At 38.0% G+C, this 20,259-nt stretch overlaps 1 protein-coding gene across 8 annotated transcripts in view; it reads left to right on the top strand.

Moving 5' to 3' along the window:
- The window catches only part of Frmpd4 (FERM and PDZ domain containing 4), a 493,982-nt gene that overhangs the window by 300,356 nt on the left and 173,367 nt on the right, over positions 1 to 20,259 (top strand). The window contains exon 1 of one of the 8 annotated variants that reach the window (XM_070040878.1): positions 5,138 to 5,214. The exons of the other annotated variants lie outside the window; for them this stretch is intronic. The gene's annotated coding sequence lies outside the window, so the exon portion shown is untranslated. Of the gene's footprint in view, positions 1 to 5,137; positions 5,215 to 20,259 lie in introns of those variants that run through there. 8 annotated transcript variants of the gene reach the window in all.

The following is a 20,259-nucleotide window of genomic DNA, read 5'->3' as shown; positions in this document are numbered from 1 at the left end:
AGCTATATTTTTAGGGAGAAATAAGAATCTTTCTTTTATGTAAGATAACAATTAAAAATGAGGCCCAGAAGGAAGTCAAGCAGCTATATTTGTGGTGGGGAATGACTCTTCCCAGTTCTTTCCTTGGAGGTTTAGAGTGCAGTTGTTTTTACCCACAGATGTCAGTCCTGGGAGATGGGTCCTTCCTTTGTAGAGTGGAGGAGAAACTGATGAGATCATGTCTGAGGAGCAGTTTCTTCTCCTTGGGTAAGGCCCCTCTGCCAGTGAACATTTTGATCATTATGACTATTTGTGCCTCTGTGAAATACTGCCAAAAAAGAACAAGAGAAACCTGCCAGAAAGAGAAATTTTCCTAGTGTGAGAGATGAAAAAGAAATAGAATGAAGGGCAAGACTTAAAAAAAAAACAGAAAAAAGTAATTGCAAGAAAGAAATTAGAACAATTATATAAATAGTGGCTGGCTTCAAGGACTCATAGCCAAAGTCCCAGCAGAAGTTGGGTGGTGGGGCAAAAAGAAAACACAACAAAAACATTGGAGAGTTACGATGTTAAGTTCTCCAAGAGTCATTAGAAAAGCTCCAGTGTAGTTTCAGGTTACACTGGGAATAGGAAAGAGAGAAGACAGAAGAGAAAAGGGAAGGAGAGAAGGGAGAACATAGGAGACAGGAGACAGGAAAGAAAATGGGAGAGAAAGAAGTAAGAGGAGAAAGAAAAGGAGGCAGAGAAGAAAATGAAGAGGAAGAGGAGGAGGAGGAAGAGGAAAGTGAAGGTAAGAAGTAGAAGAACAAGAAGAAGAAAAGGAGGAGGAAGAGGAGGAGAACGAGGAGGAGGAGGAGGAAGAGGAGGAAATGAAAAAAGAAAAAGCAAAATTTCCAATAGATTTTTGCATTTTGACCCTTCTCTCTCTCAAAAGAAATGTTTCTTAATCTAAGATATCAGATTTCACTGAGAGAAGTATACATGGAATACATATAGTAATTATGGCTTTTACAGACTTTACTAAAGAAACTTACTGTGCTTTAGGGAACAATGCCCCTTAGTTTTCAACTCATTCACCTTTGCTCCAGATAAAGCAACTCTCACCTCATTCTACCTTTTCAATAAGATGAGATTGGCCTGGAGCAGGCTGTCTTGTGAGTCATGATTGATGGCTGGCATCCTCTCTATGAATAAGGCAAATGGCCTTAATGATTTCAGGAGGCCACGTCAGCAGAAGATTGTCAGTGTGCAAATGTCAACCCCTATACTCGTTCAGATTATTTTTAAGTTGATAAAATAAATATGGCCTGAGAACAAAGGCATCTCATATGGATTACTTTTTACTAAAGACTCTTAGTACTTGGTGAATTCTGAACTTTTTTTTTAGCTGACATATATAGCTGCCTACTGTACTCTCATTATTCGTGTTATCCTGAAGTCCCTATCAGATTCAGTGTCAGGTGGCTAACAAAGCTCAGAACACATGCAGAAGTCACAAGACAAATTAAGCAAAAAAGAATGGCAGTTACTAAGAAATCTCTGGGAGGATCACCTATCTTTGTCCCAAGGTTATAGAGTAGCACACTCCATTAAAATTATAATGAGAGCCACATGTTGTTGTTGTTGTTTTTTAATTTTCTGTTGTCACTTTATGAGACAGTCTTTTTATATAATATAGCCCAGGCTGGTCTTAAACTCCTTGTCCTCCTGCCTCAGTAGCTTAAGTTCTAGAACTGCAAGTATGTGCCACTAGTATTCATATTTCAAAAATAAAAAAAAAAACATAGTGGAATTTAACTTTAATACATATATATAGAGAGCCAGTGCTGGGGTTTGAGCTCAGGGCCTGGGCACTGTCCCTGAGCTTTTGTGCACAAGGCTAGTGACCTACAACTTGAACTACTGCTCCACTTTCAGCTTTTTTTCTGGTCTCATAAACGTTCCTGCTTGAGCTGGCTTTGAACTGTGATCCTCAGATCTCAGCCTTCTGAGTAGCTAGAGTTACACATGTGAGCCACTGGCACCTAGCAGCTTTAGATAGTTTGCTTAGCCTCAAATATTTTCATTTCAACTGTAATGTTTATAAACATTATTAATGGGACATTTTATATTTTTCTCCTACTTAGCCTTCAAAATAGTGTGTATATGTCACACTTAAAGCATATCTTAAGTCTATTTCAGTGTTCAATAACTATATATAGTGACTGACTAGCTTATTGAACAGAGCAAGATTATTCGAAGATCCTTATAGAATGAACACTAAAGACAAGAGGAAGAGAAATTGGTCACGTTAAGCAATGAATATGGAAGCATTTTGGAAGTTGTCTATGCTTGAATGCCGAGCAAGTTCAAATCATCAATGGCATGTTCTTCCACAAAAAGCATCACATTCTGCATAGTCTCTCTTTGGCTATGCAGCAGCCATTTAGAGGCATAGGGAAGTTAGGAAGAAACACACAAGTTTGAAATCCTGGACTTGAGTTTAGTTTTAAACCTATTGATTTTACCCACGTGGAGGCACACGCTGGTGAGAGTTACAACAGTGCCCACCTCAAAGTGGATTGCACTGAAGCACAGAAGCTTCAAAAAGGAGATGAGAGTTTAATTGGCTTTTTTAAGGCTAAATCGCTTATGCCATTTACACAGCAGGATGTCGGGGTTATACAAAAGAATACACACAAGGAAGAAGTTAATTATTGGAATCATCAAAAGTTTATGAACATCAATTTTGTATCATTCACAGCTCATTATCTTCTACAAACAAAGTAGGACTTCCTGTTATGCTAGAATGGCATTTTGATTTAGGATGCAGACCTTTTATTTGAATACTTATATTCGGACCTTTTATGAAATCAAGGTCCATTTTTGTGTGGCTCAGGGGAATTTTATGAATTTTAGGCTGTTACTTAAAATTATACATCTCCCCCAAAATGCATAATTTTTAGCCTCTGATTCTGTGGTCCATCACTAAGTCAATTAAGCCTCGTAAATATTAGCCTTTTATCCCAGTTATTAAAGCCTCTTGTAAATTTATATATAAGATTCTACTAGAGAATATGGATAGGTGAACACTCAGACTTGTTGTGTATTTTAGTAGGGTTAGAAAAAAGAAAGAAAATATTTTATCTCCAAGTATTGACTTCAAATAAATTTATTTTAAAGGACCCCCAAAGACACTAGCATCTTCGGAACACATTTGAATCTGTCATCTTTCCTAGCCAGTATTAGAACTTGTATGGGCTTACGAAACACAATTACAAAGTAACTGATTTGTGGTGCTGGCAAAATGATAGAAATGAATGGAATACAGAGAATTAACACATATAACAGGTGAACATAATTAGGAAAGAATCCCATTTAGCCTCCTTTCCAGAGGTGATGACAGAAAGTTTATATTTTTCTTCCATTCTTCAATACTGATGCCTATAAAGGGGAAAATGTTTAAAAAGAGAAAAATGTTAATTGCTTACAGAATGCAATTACTGTCTCTTTTTTCCTGCTGGATCCTTGGAGCCCAGCTAAGATGATAAAATGCCAGATGAATGAGGTAGCCCTGTGTCTCTACTGGGCTTGAAAGTAAAGATTCACTAAGGATCTGTAGTTCTAATATCAAGTACTTTATGGGCTCAAATCATTGTGAAGCCTCTTGTAAAATCCCTGTCAAACCAAATGGCCATAACAGCCACTCTTGTTTTGTTGCCAAAAGGACCATTTGGTTTCCACTAATTTAGTTACAGGTATAATCAGATGTTTGCTTATGGCTTTCAGAAATTTCACTGTCCCAAATAGCATGGCTTTTGTATTGCCCTAGAAAAACTGCAAATTTCAGTTTGGTTCAACTCTATACACTGGTCCCATGTTTAGGAAAATCATTATGCTGATGATGCACAGCTGGGTAAGGAGGGTTTGGGACCTCATAAGAGAACCCGAGTTACTTGACACTATAAAACAAATGACAATATGTGGAGTGGTAAAACTGCATGTCACTGGAGGGATCTATCAATCTACCAGCCTACCTGTCTACCTACCTACCTACCTACCTACCTACCTACCTACCTACCTATCTACCTACCTACAGCTGGTTGAGGTATATAATACACTAGAAGTGAAGTGAGGCAGGTATTTGTTGCATTAGAGCACCTTGTTTGTGTTAGGCAAACATTTTCCACAAAATTCTAGATGGAAATATTTTAGGCTTTGCAAGCCCTATGTCCTCTGTCACATGGCACAAACTCCATTTATGTGAAACCACCCAGACAATAAATACTTAAATACATAGACATGGTTGTGTTCCAATTCTTTTGTGCCAGTCCTGGGTCTTAAACTCGGGGCTTACATGCTGTCCCTGTGCTCAAGGCTGATGGTCTGCCACTTGAGCTACAGCTCCTCTTCTGGCATTTTGGTGGTTGAATAGAGATAAGAGTCTCATGGACTTTACAGCCCGGGCTGACTTCAAACTGTGATCCTCAGGTCTTATCCTCTTGGGTAGCTGGAATGACTGACATGAGCCACCAGTGCCCAGCTAAAACTCTATTTATAAATATCAGGCGGTGAGCCATGCCCACAGGCTATATCATGCTGATCCCGGATGTGGCATACAGAGGGATGCGATGCCATCACTGGATGTGAGAGTTAGCCCATTATGAGAGAGGGAGGAAAAAAGGTTCCTAATACATTGTCATAATTTGGTAGGGATACCTATATTCAATTCAGTTGGATGTTGTCAATTTATTTTATTTTATTTTATTTTGTCAGTCATGGGGCTTGAACTCTTGTCCTGGGTGCTCTCCCTGAACTCTTCAGCTCAAGACAAGTGGTCTACCACTTGACCTACAGCACCACTTCCAGTTTTCTGGTGGTTAATTGAAGATAAAGAGTCTCACAGACTTTCCTGCCCGGGCTGGCTTTGAAGCATGATCCTCAGATCTCAGCCTCCTGAGTAGCTCGGATGACAGGTGTGAGCCACTGGTGCCCAGCCTGTCAATTTATTTTATGTGTAACAGCATTCTGTCCTCAGGCCACTTGGCCCTAAACTACTAGGGCTAAATGGTCACTTTGTGTTCTTACAGTTTAGAAGTCTAAGGTACAATATGTACTCAGTTCACTCTTTTGAAGAAGAGTTGAGCAAGGACTTCAAGGGGAGATTTGTAGAGCTTTCAATCTGTTTTTCCAAAGAACTTAAACTACAATCAAAGATCAAGAACACACCAAATACTGTGCACTGCTTTTGGAGTTGTGAGTACTGATAGAACTTCCAAAATAGATACTTATAAGTACTGCATGCTAACCAATTGTGCGTTTATCTGATTTGGGGAAAAAAAGGGGAACAACAAAATGGTGTGACAAAGGATGAACCAATGCAATAACAATACTCACAAGACAATATGTGAGAAATGAACTTTACAACTTATGGGGAGAGGAGTTGGGGGGAGGGAAAGTGGGAGAATGAAAGGGAAAGAGTAATAATGTTTGACAAGAAATGTATTCATTACCTTACATATGTAACTGTAACCCCTCTGTAATCACCTTGACAATAAAATAAAATTAAAAATAAAATAAAATAGACACTTAACCTAAGATTCTTCTCAAAGAAAGGAGCCCTTTGATTCTAGATCATAACAGAGGCACTCTGTTAATGTTGGAAGGAAATGAATTAGAATGCATTTAAAGGGTAGTCATGATGTTTATATGTCTGAAGTGGAGAGTACCATGGATGTGAGGTGCCAGTATTGTACAGGAGACATACTTGGTGTTGTCTTCTTACCTTGTTCAAACAAGTTTTCATAGATTTTTCATCTAGACTTAGGTGCCTGAAGGTCAATACCATAGAAGGAGAGGGTATTGGCTTTTCTCTTGGTGTATCGCTGCTAGGTAAAACCTCACTAGCCCAATGGATACCTGCCACCCATGAGGGAGCCTGAAGCTGAAATCAGCAGCCATGGTTTACCTCTTGTCTCAAGATCATGTTTAAGCTTGTTACTCAAGGCATGCTACTTGAACTAGCATCAAGACCTGGAATTTTATGAGAAATGAATTCTTGAGCCTCGTTCAGTGCCTGCTCAATCAGAATCTAAATGTTGACAATACTAAGGTGGTTGAGACCCAGACTGAGTGGAGAAGCCATTATGTAAGGGGCACTTTTCATTCTGGAAGCTTTTGTGGACTTTTCTAATAAATATATCCACTGGTTGCTAAAATTTCTTTCCTGGAAAAATTCTCAGTTGCAGATGTATTATTATTGTCAGTTGGAGGAAGAGATTTTTAGAAAGTGTCTAATAAAACCTTAGCATGTCCCATCGATTTACAACAGAATTCTTTCCCCACAATTTGTAAGTCTACTCATTTTGTAAGTAAATGTCTTCCTTGCTGGGGAAGTAATTATTCCATGATGTACAAACATTGAAAGCGTATTGCATTCCAATGTTTTCAGCTCATTTTGTGTATATGACATATCTTGCAAAAATGCAAGTGTTTTTTGCTATGATTTACAAAATGATCATGTTTACACATTAAAAAGTTGCTAAAGCTTACTTGTTGCTATTACCTGAGCGAGGACAAGGACATTCTGGATATTTTTCTGGGAGCAGTGATAATATGCCTATATTTAAAGCAGATGGAATAAAAATTAGAATTGGCCCCAAATGAAACTTTGGAAAGATGTATGAAAATTAAGAAACTCTAATATTATTACTAACAGCACCATTTATCTTGCATAATTTTTATTATAATTTTCATGATAATGTAGCAGTCATCAAAATTGTTATATACATGTGACACCAGAATGGGTAACTATGGAACTTATTTTCTTTTAAATGTAGACCTTCTTTCCTACCTCCAGAGTTTCAGGTGAACTATAGTTCTTCAAGATTTTTCTAACCTGGGGCTGGAAAGGTGGCTCTGTGGTAGAGTGCTTGCCTTGCATGCATGAGGCCCTGGGCTCAAGTCCTCAGGACCACATAAGCAGAAAAAGTTGGAAGTGGCGCTGTGGCTCAAGTACTAGAACTCCAGCCTTGAGGTGAAGAGCTGAGGGACAGTGCCCAGGCCCAGAGTTCAGGCCCCATGACTGAAAAAAAAAAAAAGATTTTCTAACCATAATTCAATTTTTTTCCCAAAAATATACAGCATTAAAGCATAAAACATATTTTCAGCCAACATTCAATATTATCTTGTCTCTCTGTTTAGTTGTAGATTGTCCATTCTTTGAGGGTAAAGGCTTGACATCTGTATCTGTCATAGTTGTACTCATAAAATGGTGCTAAATGAAAGGGCTTTCAAATGTATAACATGAATACAGATAAGAGGGTGATTTGGGGTTGGAAGTACCTTCATAGTGGCTTCCATTCCTACTGGAAAGTTCACATATACCCTTAGAATATCTTTCCTCCTTATAATCTTCTCAGTTGTTTAGAAACAGAAGGACCGGCAGACAAATGGAAACAGACAGATAGTGAAGGAGATACGCAGAGAGAGTGACAGAGGAAGAGAAAGACATGTATAGACAAGAGACAGAAAGAAAAAAATACCCCAAGTGATATTTATTTTAGGATACACATATTTTTATTTCCTATAAAGCTCTTTATATTCTGTATTTTTATACTTTAATGACTTAGGGAATATGTAAACATTAGACATTTAGTAAAATAATGTATTTCTCTTTCATATTTATACTTATAGCATTAAATAATCATTTTAATTTCTGTACTTAATATCAAGTATACATTTGTTCCACATATTAATAGTTTACAGGAAGTTCTGAGAGGCCATGAAACTGCATGAAGAATTCAGGGTTGGGGGCTGGGAATGTGGTTTAGTGGTAGAATACTTGCCTAGCATGCGTGAAGCCCTGGGTATGATTCCCCAGTACCACATAAGCAAAAAAATAAAAGAAATAAAAAGAAAAAAGAAAAAAATTAAAAAGAATTTAGGGTTATCATAGGGAGAACAACTGTCCTTTATGTACAGAACAGAAGCAAAAGAATACATGTCTGTATTAATTCTAATGAAAAGCCATCAGAAGTCTTTCTAGAATTAGATAACAATAGAGCAACCTAGATTTATACATTTGGTTTAAGTTGTATATAATCTGTCAAAATATCACCAATTTAATCTAACTCTGGAAAGAGGACCCATACTGACACATTTAACACCAACATATTTGGGAAAGCTATGTATGCTGTAACCCTCTGTCGCTCCTTGTTAAGTACATGAGCAGCTTTGCATTAAATACCTTTTCTTTAGGATCAGTGGTAAAGAAAGCATCTTCTCACAGACATTGACATAGCAAGCCAGACTGAGCATGTTTAGGGTTAGATAGATAGATAGATAGATAGATAGATAGATAGATAGATAGATAGATAGACAGATATATATAATATATACAGATATATATACAGATGTGTGTGTGTGTGTGTGTGTATACGCTATAAAAATATATATGTGGGCTAGAAGGTGGCTCAGTGGTAGAGCCCTTGCCTTGCATGCATGACGCCCTGGGTTTGAATCCTCAGCACCACATAAGCAGAAAAAGACTGAAGTGGCTCTGTGGCTCAAGTGGTAGAGCTCAGCCTTGAGTTGAAGAACTCAGGGACCGTGCCCAGGCCCAGAGTTCAGGCCCCATGACTGACAAAATATATATGTGTGTGTGTGTGCGCGTGCATGTGTGTGCTCATGTGTTTGCACGCTAGAAAATCAGCAGCCGTTGGTAATTTAGTAAAATGGAATGATTCCAATTGAGCAATTGAGGGATATTGCTGGGTATCACACCCCTGAATAGTAAAACCACCTGTAATATCACATTTGAGAACCTTTGATTCAATTTCTTTAGGTCTCAAAGAAACTTGATTTGAATTCTGGGAAACAGCCACTACAGTGTTTTTTTTTTTTTTTTCTATCGCGGTTTGGAACCACTTGTGTATTGTGTATTTAAAGCACAATTTGTCTAAGTAATGACTCTATTTTATAAGAGAAGATTGATAGTTCAGAGATCTAAAACTCCCTGTACATATTCAGGTAGGTGACCAGCTTTACTATAGTGTTCTATCTTTGGATAAAATGCTATGGTAAACAGGATTCTTATTCATTTTCCCTGAATGGTGAACTGTTACTTCTGATGGGAAGACAGTTTGGAGAATTTGTATATCCGAGTCTCTTCCAATCCTGTTAAAGATAATGAAATTTCAGAAAGACTTGTTTAAATGATGAAGGTGGACACTTTTGAGCTTAAAGGGACATTCAAATTCATAGTCTTGAGTTCAGTCCCAAGTTCTGGGAAAAAAATATGTAGTCTAGCACCTGTATTCTATGAGTAAGAAAATAGAAGAGCAAAACTATAAATGACTTTTCCCAGGTGAGACTATAAATCAGATGTCAACAAACTATGCCTTGAAGGTCAAGCATAGATTTTTTAATAAAGTTTTGTTGGAGAGAACTATGGTAGTTTTCATGTTATCTGGCACTACTTTTGATATGACGGTAGAGTTGAGTAGTTGCAGTTTTGCCTGCAAATCTGAAAGTATTTACTGTCTCCATAAGAACCCTTGGTTGCAAAAACATTTCTAAACATCACATTTGAAAATTGTCAAAGACAAGTGAAGTTTACTGGTCCTTGCTATAAATGCTAGGCTTAGGACTTAGCCTCCTACTTCCAGGTCAGTCTTTTTTTCCATCTTTTTTTATATTTTAATTCATAAAACATATATACACAGTTATATCAATTCCTCTCTCTCCCTCTCTCTCTCTCTGAGCTGTCTCTGTCTCTCTGCATTTTCTTCTTGTTAAATGATGCCTTCTCATTTATTCCTGTTTGTTGCCTGATTGAGAATAATTTTTAGTATTTTAATATTTTGATTCTCTTACCCATAAAAAAGGAAGAAAGCTTAGTGGATTGAAAGACATATTGATTAAATATACTGATACACTACTTTAAAAAAATCACTCAACTTCATTGTATTTTATTTTTTGAGGATTTGAAAAATCTGATATCATGGTATCACTGGTTTTTCATTTTAATTTTTAAAATTATTTATTGTTACTATAAAGGAGATGTACAGAGGTGTTGCCGTTACATAAGTCAAGTAAAGGGTATATTTCTTTTTAAATTTTTAATAATTTCTTGACATTGTAAAAGAGTTTTACATTACGATCCATGTCACCTCCCCCTCACGCTATCCATTTTCCCTCTCAATACATGACTTTTGAGGCAAGGTCTTACCCTGTAGCACAGGCCAGCAGAGCACTTTTGAGTATACTGTCTCAGCTTCTCAAGGGCTGGGGTTACAGATGTGTTCTATAATAGCTCTCAATAAATACATTTTAAACTTAGGATTCTAAAAGTCATTAAGCAAGTTCAGAAAGATTAAGTGAACTATAGTCTAGACAAGTAAATAGACAAATAGTTTATGTGTTAAGCAGTAAATTTTAAATATATATTCCTAATGCCATGAAAATCTAATTTTCACAATAAATAGTAGAAAATGTTGGAATTTTCATATACATGTTCAGCAATACTGACTGAATTGCATTTGATTAAATTGGGTGAGTAGCAATATTAGGCTATGACTCATCTATAAATAAGTGAAATGTGAAGATAAATGCTTTCTCTCAAAATGATGACTGTGAAAGTGTTTTAACAACATAGCTGGAAATTAGATTAGTCATTTTGGCATGTTCAACCAATGCTGTGTTTCATTAATCCTGTAATGACTGTCAATTGCTATGACACAGTGTATTTGGTGGATCCTGAGAACCTATTCAAGCTCCATACTGCAGCTCAGTGCAAAACTCTAAGCCTTAAATGAAGGAAGAAAATGCATGAAATGGTTAAGATTGGTTAAAATCCACCTATATGGGCTAATTTGATAAATGAAAAGTTTTCCTGTCTCTGATGTCTACTCCACAGGACTCCTTGAGCTCAGAAGTTTTGGCCAAGTTCAGCTTGTGGGAAACAACCAGGACAATGTCTAGGTTGGGTGAACCTTAATCCTTTCCTTTGTCTACAATGTCTGAGTTCTGTGGAAGCAAGCACTCAGTCTGCTTGTACAGCTCTAGTCCTGGCTAATGAGGGGTCTGAAAGTCCTCAACAAGAGGTTTTGGATGATCGAGTGAATGAATGACATGAGGACATTTGGTGCTTAGACAAAAGAGAAGGAACTCGCAGATGCCATTGAAGCTCACAAATGGAGGAGTGTATGGGGTTCCAATAAGGGTTGCAATATCATACACAGAACTGGTCAACAGAACTGTGACTTAAAATTGCTGCTCAATGAAGACTGATTAATTATCCAGAAGGGTCCCTATAATACCTGTGTTTTTATTCCAAATCTTTCCTAATTCAAATTGGCTAATCCTCCCTCTAGTGTTCAGCAAGACCAAACTTCCTTTTCATTTATTTCTCACTTTAGATCTTTTCTTAAAGAAGGAATGATAAAAGGGATAGATTTGTGTGTGACACCAACAAATATAACAGTCAACCATGCCCATGCTTTGGGCTATTATGCACCAAGATATCTATGAGAGGATTTCTGGCTGGGATAGAATGTTACTTTTTAATTAGCATATGTTAATTGTACAAACTTAGGATTACTTTTTGTTATCCTCCCTCCTTTATCCTACTTCTTTTAAAAATAATTTCTGCTGAAGCATGCTGGTGGCTCATGCCTAAAATCCTAGCTACTCAGGAGGCTGGGATCTGAGGATCATGGTTCTAAGCCAGAGTGGACAGAAAAGTCTGTGAGACTCTTATCCCCAATTAACCATCAGAAAACCAATAGTGGTGCTCTGGCTCAAAATGGTTGAACACTAGCCTTGAGAAAATATAGCTTAGGCTCTAAGTTCAAGTCCCATATCTAACAAAATAATAACAATAACAATAATAATAATTTTATGTGGTTTTCAATAATGTTTTAAACCCTTCCCTAGGTATCTATTGTGTAGCTGTTTCTTCTTGTCTCTTCCATTCTCTCCCTCTAAATGCCAGGAAGTAAAAGGGATGGGGGGGAGGTTCCTCTGATTTCTGACTGACTTTTTTCTTCATTAAAAGCTATAGGATTCTTTCTGTCCTGTTTTCTAATTCACTGGCAATGTGTGTGCCCATCTTGAACTATCCTCTCTAAACTATTCTAGGAGGAGTCTTTGGAGAAAGGATTCTTCCATATTCTTTCTACCTACAATTCTAATAATCTATATATTAGCTCAGTTAACAGTAGTTATTGGACAACTGCCATTGACAAGTACTGTGTGAACTCTAGGAACTGTGTTTGAATCAATTCAGACTATGCCTTCCAATCATTAGGTGTTACATATCACTGAGATTGGGAGGAAAGGACTGCATCATCTTTTCTAAAATTGTACATTTATAACAGCTATGCATCTTTAAAACATTGTTGAATAAAGAGACAGGAAACATAAGTACAAAGGATAAAGCTTGATTAGATACTGGGTCAAACAAGAACTAAACAAAGACTATTAGAGTAATTGGAGAAGTTTGGATGTTGATTAGACGTTAGACATTATGTCAATATTAAGTACATTAGATGTGATCGTGTCGTTTTAAATGAAGACTATATTCTTCCTATTCCCAGATGATGTGAGAACAACTTTATTTTTTCAGCTTTTTAAAAAAATTATACTTTATTATCTTTAAGAAGTTGTCCAAAGGGAATACCACCAAACATGTCAATTTATAAGCATAATACATCTTGATTGATATCACCACAAAATGACTTTTCGTCAGAATATTTTTGTGCCAGTCCTGAAGCTTGAACTCAGGGCCTGTACCCTGCCTGAGCTTTTTATTTCCCTTGGTCAAGGCTGACACCCTACCACTTGATCCACAGCTCTACTTTCAGCTTTTTGGTACTTAATTGAAGAAAAGACTCTCATGGACTTTCTTGCACAAACTGACTTCAAACTGCAATCTTCAGATGTCAGCCTCTAGAGTAGCTAGTATATAATAGGTGTGAGCCACCAGTACCCGGCTGATTCTTCAGAACATAATGGGATCTGTAAGTTACTCTCAGATGTTTAAAGTACATATTGACAGGTACAAATAGAAATTGGTGTAGAGGACAGAACAGTGAGATTCTATACCAGTATCACCATATACCTTAATTCATTTATTAATTTCGTTCACAAGGGAACATCAGTTATGAACTTGGCATTACTCTGAATAATAGCAATAGAAATGGGAAGACATAATCATTGCCCTTACAGAGCAGTAAATATGTGTAAGCATATTTACTTGACAGCACGTATTTACTTGGGAGGTACAACTACAAACTCAACGAAGAAATATAAACCACATTGTAAGAAATGCAGCTCAAGATTTGCTCTGTCAACTGTTTCCTTATTTAGCTCTCTGAGCAATGAGAAACTGGCTGTTCTGGTCTCCTCAACAACAGGAGGCAAATTATAATTTCATTTTCAGATTTAAAGTGTTGGAGAATTCAATGAACTAAGACACAAATGCATTTCATGAACTTCAAAGTCTTACTTAAGGCAGGGCTGCATCTGATGTGAATGGTAGCTACGGTGTGTGATGTTTAAGAACTCTCAAACATATGGACTGAGAATCTTAGGATATTTGGGGTTTGTCAAAGGATTGTTCACAAAATGAGGCTTACATTTGTAGTTACGTAATTTTGGAAGAGAGCCAGTTAATCCAGATTTCATTCCCCAATCTGATTAGGAAATGGAACTAATTCAACCAGCTGGGGAAGATTTGCGCTGACACTCATGGATTTTCATCTCAGTTAGTTTTATTGCATGAGATGCTAAATCATGTAATAGAGATGAAAATAAGAATGAGAAAAAGTGTTTAAATTCATGTGGTAAAATATATTTTCAGGCTAGGCATGGGTAGCTCACAACTGTTATCCTAGCTCCTCAGGGGGTTGAGATCTGAAGATCATGGTTCAAAGCCAGTAAGCCAGTCCAGGCATAGCATAGGTATTTGACCATAGTTAAATTCCTGATTCATGACACATTTCTGCTTAACTGAAATGAATTTATAATGACTATATTTGGAAATGTTTGTTTCCTGAAGGCTTGGCATTAGTATTTAAAGTAGTTATTATCTGCCTACTTTTCACTATTTCTCTGTTGTCCTCCTTATCATCACAGAAGTAACATCTGCACAATGGTTAGAACCTACTTATTCTGTCTATATGGCTTTGACTTTCTATTCATCCAAATGCCATGGCTTCCCTCACATGAACCTTCACTGAAGCCCACTCATAAGCAGTCATAGGAAGGAAAGCTTCTACCTCTTGTATGAGATCAAAATGCCTGACTTAAAGGAGACAGTGATGTTTTAAGAGAGAAGGAAATGCAGCCTAACTCAGGCTCTGTGTGTGTGTGTGTGTGTGTGTGTGTGTGTGTGTGTGTGTGTGTGTGTGTGTGTGTGTGTGTGTGTGTGTGTGTGTGTGTGTGTGTGTGTGTGTGTGTGTGTGTGTGTGTGTGTGTGTGTGTGTGTGTACACCTGCCATTGACTGGATCCCAGAAGCCTGATCAATCCTTACTGACTCATGGCACAAGACACTACAGGACAAGCATTCCTGGAGCCATATCAAAGGCCCCGCTTTCTTACCAGTGGAGCACACCAAGTTGGATAGAAAATGAGCATGGCTGTTGCCAAAACTTGGCACTTTTTGAATTCATCCAGGAGCTTCTTTCTTGCTTATGACCCTCTCTCTGTCTCCGCTTCCTTTACCTTGCGCCAAATGATGCCTTGAATACCAAATACTACTTGAAGATGCTTTGAGGTATATTATGGAGTTTTGCTATTGCAACCTAACAACTATTTACAGCACAATAAATGAATAAATGCTTTTCATTTTGCAATACCATTTGCCATACTGGATAACCTTGGGTTATTCTGTGCAAAAATCCTTGTAATTCCAGAGAAATAAGAATGATCAAATTCTGGGTCATGTTTTATTTTGTTAGATTTGTGCAGTGCCATTCAATGTCAGGAATGAATAACGGATCAGATAAAGCTTTGGTTTCCTCTTATCTGAAAAGAACATGATAATTCACTTCTCAATACAAAGTCTCAAAGAATAGTGTCATTCTAGCTACTAGTTCTATAATATTATAATGAAGTATATGAAGAAGCCTATAAGTTGGTGTCACAATTATGGCAGTGTAAGGGCTATCTAGCTTGGAGTAGAAAGCCTCACAGGCCAGTCTTGGACATTCTTTTAATTAGTGTAGCCCTGGGAAGAATTTTGCCTAGGGTGAGTTTCTGGTATATTGTCACCTCCGCCGCACATTTCTATTCCTAAAATAGTCTGCACATAAATCACCACATGTGCTGAAAGATCCAGTCTCCCAAACAGATGTGGTGGTGTTTGCTCATAATCCCAGAACTTGAGAGGCTGTGGCAGGGTGATTGTGAGTCTCAGACCAGTTGAGCTACATAGCAAGACCTTGTCTTTTAAAAAAAAAAAGGAGAGAGAAAGAAAAAGAAAGGAAGGGAAGGAAAGGGGAGGGGAGGGAGGAAAGGAAAGAAGGTGAGGGGAGAGGAGGAAGGAGGAGAGAAGAAGAAGGGGAAAGGAGAAGAAGGGAGGGAGGGAGGGGCAAGGAGGTATTATTGTGATTTTGACTGGCTTGTTGTTTTTGGTAAGGGATTGGCAGGTGTACAGTTGGATGTTCAGTATCTACATATGACTACAGAAAGTGTAATGGATATTGCTAACTGTACACTGGAGGTGAAATTACCTCTGAATTAGAAAAAATTGACTCAGAATAATTTGACTGTATAGGTGATGGAAATAAGGTACAGAGAGCTTAGAGTAATTTGCTCAGGGTCACAAATGTGACAGAATTTAAATCTGACACAGGCTTCAGAACCTCATAGTCCTCTCTTACATTATTCCTTTTTTGATCTTGATTTGTTTCTAAGGAAACTCAGATCACCATGGAAGCCTTCAGGGTTTTTTTTTTTTATTAATCTTGCCTTTTTCTAGGGATGATTGGCCATCCAGATGTGGTCCAAAAGCCAGGTATAGGGGTTTATGCCTATAATCCTTGCTACTGGGAGGTAGAAAAAAGAGGATCACAGTGTAAAGCCAGACTGAGACTGGGGAGAATGATATGGTATCTGAAAAAAATTAAAGCAAAGACTGGGGGTGTGGCTCAAGTGGTAGATCTGCTTGCCTAGGAAATGGGAGGTCCTGTGTTCCAAAGTCCAATACCTCCAAAAAGGAGGAGAAAAGAGGAAAAAAAGCAAAAAAGAGGAGGAGGAGGAGGAGGAGGAGGAAGAGGAGGAGGAGGAGGAGCAGCAGCAGTAGGAGGAGGAGGAGGAGGTGGTCCAAGGCTTAGAATCAAGTAGCTAGGAAGAAACTGTTTATTGCTTTTACCAATGGCCCGAACAGAAGTCTTCTGCAACTGTGGTACACCATTCATTGCTGCTCTCATTTCATATAAAGTATGAAGGTCTTTTTCATCTGCAATGTTTTCAATCTGTTGCAAACAATAGGTAAGTGAGTCTTAAAGTTGCAAACCAGTTCAGTCAGTCAGTCAGTGGGAATTTCTGGAGTGATTTAAATAGCCTTGACAATGTAGGTCGCTATTTTTAAAGCTGAGCTAAGTGTTTGAAAGTGGTTCACACACCATGATCTTAGATAGAAGTCACAGAATATCAGCATTGTAAGGATTTTCAAGAGTTTGTCTGAGAAAAGCAGATACTGACCCTCTTTACCCAATATCACAGATTTTTGGTTGCTGGTAAGCATTTGCTGATGTTTCCTTCTACCTCAAAAATGGACATAAGTCCATCAATGTCTAACTTTATGGGAAAAGGTGAAGACTTGGTTCAGTCACTTTTTGCTTGGCTCTTGCCAGACTAGATGGAATAGATGACTAGGCCTATTACCTTATTTCTATTCGGTGGATGGATTAAAGTCATTTTTGCTTGTTTGGCCACACAAGGCCCTATATTATCACATATAAATAGATTCTACTTAGCAAAGTTTAGATAGTGCATACTATACTGTATGCCAGCCATCATATTAAGCTGTACACAAAACACTCGTTTCATGTTCTCCCAAAGACGTGAAACCTGTTATTACCATTTTACAAAAAAGTCACTGATCTTGAGGAGGACAAAGGGGTCAAGTAACTTGCTCAAGGTCATGGATTAGAGACAGTCTGAATCTATCATGGTAGGTGTCAAACCTAAATTAGCATCTGCATTGCCCAGATATTATGTGAGAGGTGACTTCTATGGAAAACTCTAATTCAACTGACTAGCTTGTATTGATTGTCGCTAAGTCTGGCAACACTAGATTGGAAGATCTCCTTGCAAATAATCTTGGTGAGGCCAACCTGCATACCATCCTCAGCAACATGAGGGAAGCACAACAGATCTGCTAGGGTTCTATTTAGGGTTCTATTAGGGTTCTATTTAGGGTTCTCTGTACTCTGTGGAGTACAGAGGGGGTCAAGAAGAATCTTGAAACTAATTTTAAAAAAACAAAACAAAACCTTCAACAAAGAACATAAGAACTCATTCATAGCCTTGGCCCCTGGAAGGCTTTCCAATGACTCAAAATGGATGCTTTCTGAAAAGGACAGGGAAAAATATAGCATGCATCTCACTCTGGGACCCAGTCTTGGCATAATGGCTAAAAGTAAGGAGCTCTGCAGAGAAGAGTGTCAGTTCTCCACAATGTCATCCTAACAGTGCCTGGTCTCGCCAAAGGAAGTGAGTGTTATTTATACATTAGGAAAGACACTGAAGCAATACAGTCAAGCACCCTGCTCTTACGTGCTTAGTTATCCTGCTGCTCTGTAAAGGAGCCACCTGTAACAGGTGAAAAAGCAGCACAGAAAGTTGTGGTTTTCAGCAGTGATATAATGGGGAGCATTTGAAAAACAGTAAAAAGACTGATGTGCTTACTGAGGTGAGACTGGGAAATTAGATTCCCTAAACCATTTCCTAAGTAAAGCAGTGAGGCTAGCTTTTGTCTAGGCTGGACTTTCAGTCATTACACTGCTTAGATATAGGAGACAAATCTCTTTTTTACATAGTTTTCTCAGTGATGAGTTTTCTATCTTCTGGATAGATACCTTAATAGGTTTTTTTTCTATTGTACATACACTTTTCATTTGCAAAATTCTATTAAGGCCTTTCAGACCTATATATTTCCTACGAATACATGAATAGGCAAACATGTAATCATGTCTGATCTTCATCATTTAATTAGTTCATTCATAGATGCAGATGCCCCTTCACTTCAAGGAACTCAATTAGTATTTTAGGATGTTCCACTAACATTTCATTTGGCATTTGTGTGTTCATTTGGGTTGGGTTCGGTTTGGTTTTGACAGTACTGGGGCTTGAACTCAGGGCTGTGTGTTCTCAGCTGGCTTGCTCAGTTGGTGATTTACCACTTGAAACATGCCATCAGCCCTACTTTTTGATGGCGACTGACTTTAAAACCTGATCCTCTGGATCTTTAGTTTCTGGAGTAGCTAGAATTAGAGGCACAAGCACCTCTTGCTCATTTGGTGTTTGGTGAGAGGCTTTAATTGAAAACATTTTTTACCAACTATTGTTTCCTGTTTCCTGAACATACTGTCCTGGACAGCTTGTTAGTATAATGCAGATTGTATTAAGAAACCTTTGTCTTTCCTTTAGTGATTAGAGTTTCAAGGAGAAAAAAAAAGCAAGAAATGAAAAGGAAGCAAAAGGAAAGGCCATTATTTCCCTTAAGCAAGTTAGCCCCCTCTGATGAACGAGTCCTAATTCTAATATAGTACATAATTTAGGACTCTAGAATAAATTATTACATTCGCTACATAAACTTTCTTCCATTCTCAAGAATATTCTTTATGTCATTTCTAACTGTAGTATTGCTTTAGGGAAAGTTTTAATTTTAAAAAATAGAGTGTATTCAGACCTCTAAGGGCTTGTTTTCTTGGTACCACCTTAGAAAGCATTCCAAATACATCCCCTGCTAGCATGGAAAAAGTGGTATGGGGTGTTTTTTATTTGTTTTTTTTTTTTTTGTGGTCCTTCAGGGTAGCAAATTCATACTTGCTCTCACTGCAGGGAAGCTACACATTTTTAAAAAACCACCAGAGCAAATTGTCATTACTGACTTTTGTGTAAGCCAGAGGAACAAAAGTAGTGGCCGTGGTTTATGTTTTTGGTTGTTGTTTTTTTGCTTCTAATAGTCAATGGGCAAGAAATAGTCCTATGGTGCCATTCTAAATTTATCAAATCTACATTAAATTTGCACACATTGTAGAGAAGGAAAGAAAATTGAAAGGAAATAGAAGAAAAAGACTACAGGCAGGGTTAAAATTATGCAAAATACTTCCTCTGAGAACAATTGAAAAGGAAAGGCTTTGCTTCTCGTGAGAAGTGCTAGCTGCGGTCAGCTGCATCTGTGAGGACAAAGGGGTTGGAGCAGAAGTTGTCCATGGTCCTGCTGACTTAAAATCTTCCCCTCTCCACAGAATGGTTAAGAGCCCTGCTTCGGATATGCACCATGACAGGGTTACAGCCTGCACAAAAGATGCCGTAAAAGGCTGTATAAATTGCATTTGGTACAACTAGTCCTGACCGAGGAGGCAGATGGCAACTGCCATCCATCTCCTGCCACTCTCACTAGCTAGGCTGAACCTTAGGCTAGAGGCACTTGCTATACATTCGTTTTACCAAAGGGGGCGCTCATCTTACCAAAGGGGGCGCTCCTTTCTGATTGCCAAGGGTTCTTGGATTGCTGCTGAGACACTGATGGTGAATCAATCCATGAAAATGTCATCACTGATTTATTTCCCTCTGACAGCTTTGATGGTCCTTCTTTGCAGTTTCAAGTCACCAATCTTAGAGCCTACCGACTGAGTAATTTTTCCTTGATCAAGTGTCAAATGTTGTTGACTTATTCTAAGGATATCACTTGCTTCCTTTCAAAAACAAAGGTGAAATTTCTGCAGGTTCTGGGTTGAGAAGGTAAAACCAGGATTGGTGATGTTTCAGAAACTGGCATCGAATTTCTGTGTGACTGTCCGTGATGCTTGTCATGCCTACTTGTCATGAGGAAATGAGTTATTAACCCTTTTTTCTTGCTTATGAAAAGACGAACTTGGAGAGAATTCTTTTTTAAAAGTTATTTTATTATCCTTTAGTTGTACAAAGGAGTTACCATTCTGAAGAGAATTCTGTTACCTATCTTTGCATCTTGTTGATAAGTTGTAGACTGTAAGTGTAAAAGGAGAATATATGGCTGTGATGAAACTTAAAATTACAGATTTGTGTAAGGTTTCATGATT

This window comes from Dipodomys merriami, unplaced genomic scaffold (assembly GCF_024711535.1).
Source record: "Dipodomys merriami isolate MVZ:Mamm:240054 unplaced genomic scaffold, mDipMer1.0.p SCAF_3, whole genome shotgun sequence".
Taxonomy (NCBI): Eukaryota; Metazoa; Chordata; class Mammalia; order Rodentia; family Heteromyidae; genus Dipodomys; species Dipodomys merriami.
This window is presented reverse-complemented; position numbering and strand designations above follow the sequence as displayed.